Raw genomic sequence first — 6238 nt, forward strand, 5'->3', positions numbered from 1 at the left:
TGTAGGTGGATGTGGAGGTGGAACCGAATACTGAACAGTAGACTTGGGTGGAGATGGAGGTGGAGTGAGAATAGAATCATTAACAACCTTCTCTGGAGTTAGAGATCGAGGACTGTAGTAAAGGAGTTTGTTTTCGTCGTGCCATTTTCTTCACTTTCTTTGGAGTAGAAGAGTCATCTGCTGCACTTTTTCTTTTCATGGACTTGGCCGGTTTGGAGGAGGGACCTTCGGTTGCGTCTTTCTTGGGATTGGCTTTCTTCCCTCTTTTAGTTGGCTTCTCAACCTCATCCAGAGCAGATTGCATCTTCGGAGTTAATTTGCATGGACTTTTGGGAGGAAGCAGTTTGTATTCTAAAATAGCTTTACTCTTTGAAGAGACACACCGGTACATAGTCTCCGGAATAGAACCGTTGTGAAAGAACATGGTTGGATCAGATACTATGATCTTCTTTGTATGAAAGGCTGAGACAGAGGAAAGCAAATCATCCTTCATGACCGGAATCTCAAGAGATTTTATAGCCCTTTGTGTGACAAGAGTCCAAAAATGACCACATGAGATTTCTGAATGCTTCGTTGAAGAGTTCAAGCTCTGCACCAGTTGGGTCCAGATTAACGAACCATAGTCCAGGTTAAGTCCGTTGTAAAGACCATACAGAATCGTCATAAAACATTTTTTGAACCATCATACCCACCAACCCGCTCAGCTAACCCCTTGTGTAGAAGAGGAAGAGTGAGTAACACATTCCATTGAGGAGGAAAGCATGATTTCTTGAATTTGGTGAAGGTAGTAAGCACCTCGGTGTAGCCCATCTCATAAAACATCGAAAAGAGTTGAGTCGTAGTGATGAAATCGGGAGAGATGACTGAGGCGTCTACAGCAAGCCCTAGTAATGAGAAAAGTTGCCCTTTTGAGATGGAAGCCTTGTGAGTAAGAATCTGAAAGTAGATTCTCTCCTTGGTTTTGACGTAAGTCGTTGTAGAATACACCTGGGATAGCAGCGACATCGGAACAGATTCTACTTGTGTAAGAGCGATTACTAGGGGAGAATATTTGAAACATTCCACGACTTGAAGCATGTACGAATCATACAGGAATGGATTTATCTGAATGATCATGTTCTAATTGGGCTTGATCGTGAGCAATGACGACGATGCAGTTTGATCTTGAAGTGATGAAGATTCCGCCATTGTTAAACTCGTGAAGAAGATGAATAGTTAATATCACTAGTGTATTTGAGAGAATTGGAGAATTATGAGAAGGTACAGTGGTGCAAGAATTCCTTTATATACGATTGCTAGGAGAGAGAAAGGATTTGCCATAACGATGAGAAGATCTCTAAAAAAGCACCTAGAAAAGCGGGATTTGACAGCTTGGTTTCCCCAGATAGACGTCATACGACAAAGGTTTAGGAGCCGTTTCAACTTCACGCGCCCATTCTTGAACTTATCCAACAACCCGTTTCAACTTCTTATCCATTCAACTACCCCGATCCGTTATTCATTCATGGTACAGAATACCACTTTCGCTTCCATAAATTTGTTCAATGGTTAGAGCCGAAAGTAAAAAACAACTCATAATTGTCACGTACCAGAATTTTGGAAAATCATGAAGATTTCGTGCATTAGGGTGCCCAAGAATAAGAAATAAAGCAATAAGTGTATAGGATGTGAGTGATGTCAAATACGACATAGCGCAGAGGATCCCGAGCAAGAATCTATTCCTTCAAAGCCAAGAGAGACTTGAAGTGCTTGTGTGGTTTCCCGTGAGAATACAATCAAGTGTTTGTTAAGAAACATTGAAACGCTTCTTTTTAAACATAGGCTTCAGTGGGTGGTTAATCTTCAAACGAACGTTGATACTTAATATAAGACCGAATGTTGGATGCAGTACTTGTGAGACCGATGTGGTCTGTTGAACAAGTAGGTTGGATATTTTTAAAGTAACATGATTTATAATAGAAATCTCAAAAACAAAAACTAAACTGGATCTTTTGGGAAGAAATGCCTTGGTGTTAGACAATTTCATAAAGATCACGTAAGAAAATAAAAGAGACTTCATTTGGTAACAAGTGAGTTCTTGAATATAAATATTCACCATTAATTCAGTAGTGGTGTATGATTTTGGGTCTCACTTAACACGTGGTGTATGCATTTAAGATCATTAACTCAGAGTTTGTGTAACCATAAACCTCAGTGGTAATCTCTGAGAGTCTCAAGGGTTACGTTGATAATCCGAAAGTAGATGGAGAATATTGGGAGGTGGTTAAAGAACAGAAAGTACCCATGCTTTAAAAGAGTGACATAGCAGAAAACTCTTGACGTATTTAAGAAGAGTGGGGTAGCTCGTGACTTGAGTGAATGTAGCGGCCTGATTGGGAATAGACGATAGGTACTGATCGAATCATTAAGGCCTCACTCAAAGTTGTAAGAGGCTTTGGTCTACATGCAACATCATGCTTCTAGGGACACGTAGCTAGTTCATATTGAAATCCACATACTTGTCCTTTCTCGAGTTCATATTATGATTGTGTACTTGATACCTATTAAAGAAGAAGAGACAAACAAACCACACACACAAGAAAAACAAAAACCGAAACAATAGAGAAGATAACAAGAGATAACAAAAACATAAAATCTTTTTGGAATTTCGAATTTCCTGTAAAAATAAAAAACATTTAAACATACGATATTTTTGGATTTTTGCAATTTCTAAAAAATAATAATAACAAAAATAAGCATAAATAATTTTAAAGATGATAGAAATAAAGATAAAAAAATAAAGTAAGTAAAGAGTCGGAAAGAAAGTGTACAAAAAGGTACAGCCGAACTTAAACCTTAAATAATTGAAGCTAAATAAACCGAGAGATCAGTTCATTTCAGTCCCCCAAAATGGAGGAGCCAAAATAAGCAGAGCGCTCGGTTCATTTCGGTTCCCTAAAATTCTGGAGCCGAAATAGACCGAGCGATCGGTTCATTTCGGTTCCCTAAAATTTCGGAACTAAAATAGACCGAGCGTTCGCTCTATTTTGCTTGCCTAATTTTTCAGAGAAAGGTTTGGGGATTCGGTACCGACTCTACATCCATCATTCCCAAACCTTGCAAAATTTTATTGAAGCTTGCTTCTGGTAATGCTTTAGTGAAAATGTCAGCAAGTTGATCTAAGGACCTAGAAAAATGGACTTCCACGTTTCCATCTTCAACATGGTCCTTGATGAAATGGTACCTAAGTGCAATATGCTTTGTCTTTGAGTGCTACATCGGATTGTGACAAATTCTTATCGCGCTTTCAGAGTCACAATAAAGAGGAATCTTCTTCATACTCAACCCATAGTCTCTAAGTTGACTTTGTATCCAAACTACTTGTGAGGTACACGAAGCAGCAACTTTGTACTCAGCTTCGACTATTGAGAGAGACACATAGGTTTGCTTCTTCGACTGCCAGTTAACAAGTTTACCATCAAGGAACTGGCATCCTCCAGTTGTGCTCTTTCTGTCTAGACCACATCCACCCAGATCAGCATCAGAAAAGGCTTGAACAAAGAACCCAAATTTTGCTGGATACTAGAGACCGAGCGACGAGGTTCGCTTCAAATAGTGAAAAATATTCTTCACTGCCACCATGTGAGGTTCTCTAGGATTAGCTTGAAACCTACCACAATAACAGACAGAAAACATAATGTTCGGTCTACTAGCAATTAGATACATGAGAGATCCTATCATTTGACGACAGAGAGTCATGTCAACAACAGGCTTTTTCCAGAGATGGTGTTAACTTAGTGTCACACCCCCGAACCAGACGGTGGAAACGTCCGAGGGCTCGCGTGACTTTAATAAGTACATAGTTTTAACACTACACATTCATAACCTAAATAGTTTGAGTACATTTAACAACATAACATCTAACATTACTTCTTAACTCTTCTGTTTACCTGTTACCTAAGAATACAAGTTATTTTGGAAAAACGTCAACATATGAAATGTTAGTGAGTTCCTAAGCAATGATGTGATAAAATGATTGGTGTATTTTGTAAAACCCAGAAAATCCGATATTTTCTGAAAAGACTTTTGTTTATCAAAGTGTGAAGATCCATAAGTTGATGCATGAATGATTTAAAACACACACACACACACATACACACACATATATATATATATATATATATATATATATATATATACATGTGAAGGGTATTTTGCAATATAGTAATAAAGTTTCGAACGAGTAGTATTGAATTCCCCGGAAAACCCGATATTTTTCGATGTTGAAATATATTTGTAATTACTGATTCTTGTATGGTCTTAATGAATGAATATTGTTTAATCCGTATTAGATATAGTCCTAATTTTGTCTACTTTGATTTCTCGTAAGCCTTAACAAACGAAGAGAAGGGGAGTATTATGTCCCACTACTATCGTAAGTACCTTAGGCTGTCGTGGATGCGAAAGACACGATGGTCCAACTCGCACTTGATTACTATGACCTTACTAGCTTTACTAACGGGACACTTTGGCCCACTAGCACATAAAAGCTATTGAAAGTCCTTTTATAAAATATTGGGTCATTGAAGGCCCAATAACATATAAGTGTTATCCCTTTGCGCTCAAAGATCATGTTGGTGGGCTTGCAAGGCCCAACAAGCATTATTTGAAACTCATAAGCCCAAAGTTTGTAGATTTACTCATTGTAGTCATCACGTATCTATTGAAGTGTTTTTAAATTGATGCTTGTTGTTTTGTATTGATTCGAGACCGAATCAATTCGTTTATAACGATATTTGGTATTGAAGGTGTATTCGTTTTGCGTTTTATTCGCTAGTCAGGTATCTTGTATTTTGTCTTAATGAATTAATTTGTTTAAACGTAAGATTTTTACCTTTTCACAACCTTTCTTTTATAAAAATAACACTTTTAGTCATTTATATAAAAGAATTTCATTTTTAGTCCTTAAAACATATTTTTGATACTTTTGTATCATAAACTTGTTGAAAAAACATTTTTAACCCAAAATTTATTTTGTAAACAGCTTTAGCCCTTCCAGAATGATGTTTTCTCAGTTAAAACCCCAAATTTCGCAACTTTTACAGTTTTGGCCCAAAATAAAAAAAGTTTACATTTTTTATCCTTTTTATATTTGAAAAGCATTTTTGACCTTTGAAATAGTTTTATTTCACTTCAAATCCCCTGTTTTACAGAATGTTACAATTCAGCCCCTTAAAACTCCAAATTTCGCAATTTTTGGGCTTATTGGGCCGAAAAGCCCAAATTTAGCCCATTAAGCTAAATCTTTAAATTTTAAGTCCTTTGAAAATTCTAATATTCAGGAAAATGATTATAGAAACTGTTTTGGCTCTTTTGACCCTCACGAAACCATGAATTTACAGTTTTTAACCCAAGTTTTGTATTTTTGACAATTTAAGTCCTAACATGGGTTTTATGTTAGAATATGTTCCTCATAACCTTATAAGCTATTTTTCTTGACTAGATTAGTGTAAAATAACTTATATTATGTTTGTTTCCTTTCTCATGTCATAGATCTCGAGTTAATACCCCTTTTTGGTTGCATTTTCATCACAAAAACACATAAAATCACACACATACATGCATAAAATCACACATAGCATACATATACACATAGATCTACACATTTTCTTGTATTCTCCCCCATAAAATATATGAAAACCGAAAAAGAGGGGTATGAAGCTCACCTTGAGTTGTGTTTTCGGTTTTTGAAGAGAGAAAAGAAGAAGATTTCGATCCTAGCAGGTCTTCTTGGTAGATCTCGAGTTTAGTGACTTCTAAGGTGCAAGATCACAAGTTGGTATAGATTTAGAAGAGATTTTTGATAAAACAAAGAGTCTAAGTCATAGATCCAATTATGAACTTACCTCAGATGATGAGTTTTGTGGAAAAATCTCTTTGAAAGCTTCCTAGATCTCGAAAATTTGGAGAGGAATGGAGAGAGTTTTCTTGAGAGAGCTTGAGAGAATGGAATGAATTTTTGTGGGTGTGTGTGTTGTGTTCGGCCGAGAGAAGAAGAGAGAGGAGAGAAGAGTGATCTATGAGTGGACTTGCATGAAAACATGAGAGTTGCATGGAAAACCTCTATGTAAAAATGAGGTGGCACACACACAAAGTCAACTCTTCCTTTTGGTGGTCTTGGGCCGAGAATGGAGAGGGAAAAGAGAAGATTTTGGGATTTTTGTCCCTAAGCCCATATTATGGTTAAGTTAGATGACGC

Source organism: Lactuca sativa, chromosome 5 (genome assembly GCF_002870075.4).
Source record: "Lactuca sativa cultivar Salinas chromosome 5, Lsat_Salinas_v11, whole genome shotgun sequence".
Lineage (NCBI taxonomy): Eukaryota > Viridiplantae > Streptophyta > Magnoliopsida > Asterales > Asteraceae > Lactuca > Lactuca sativa.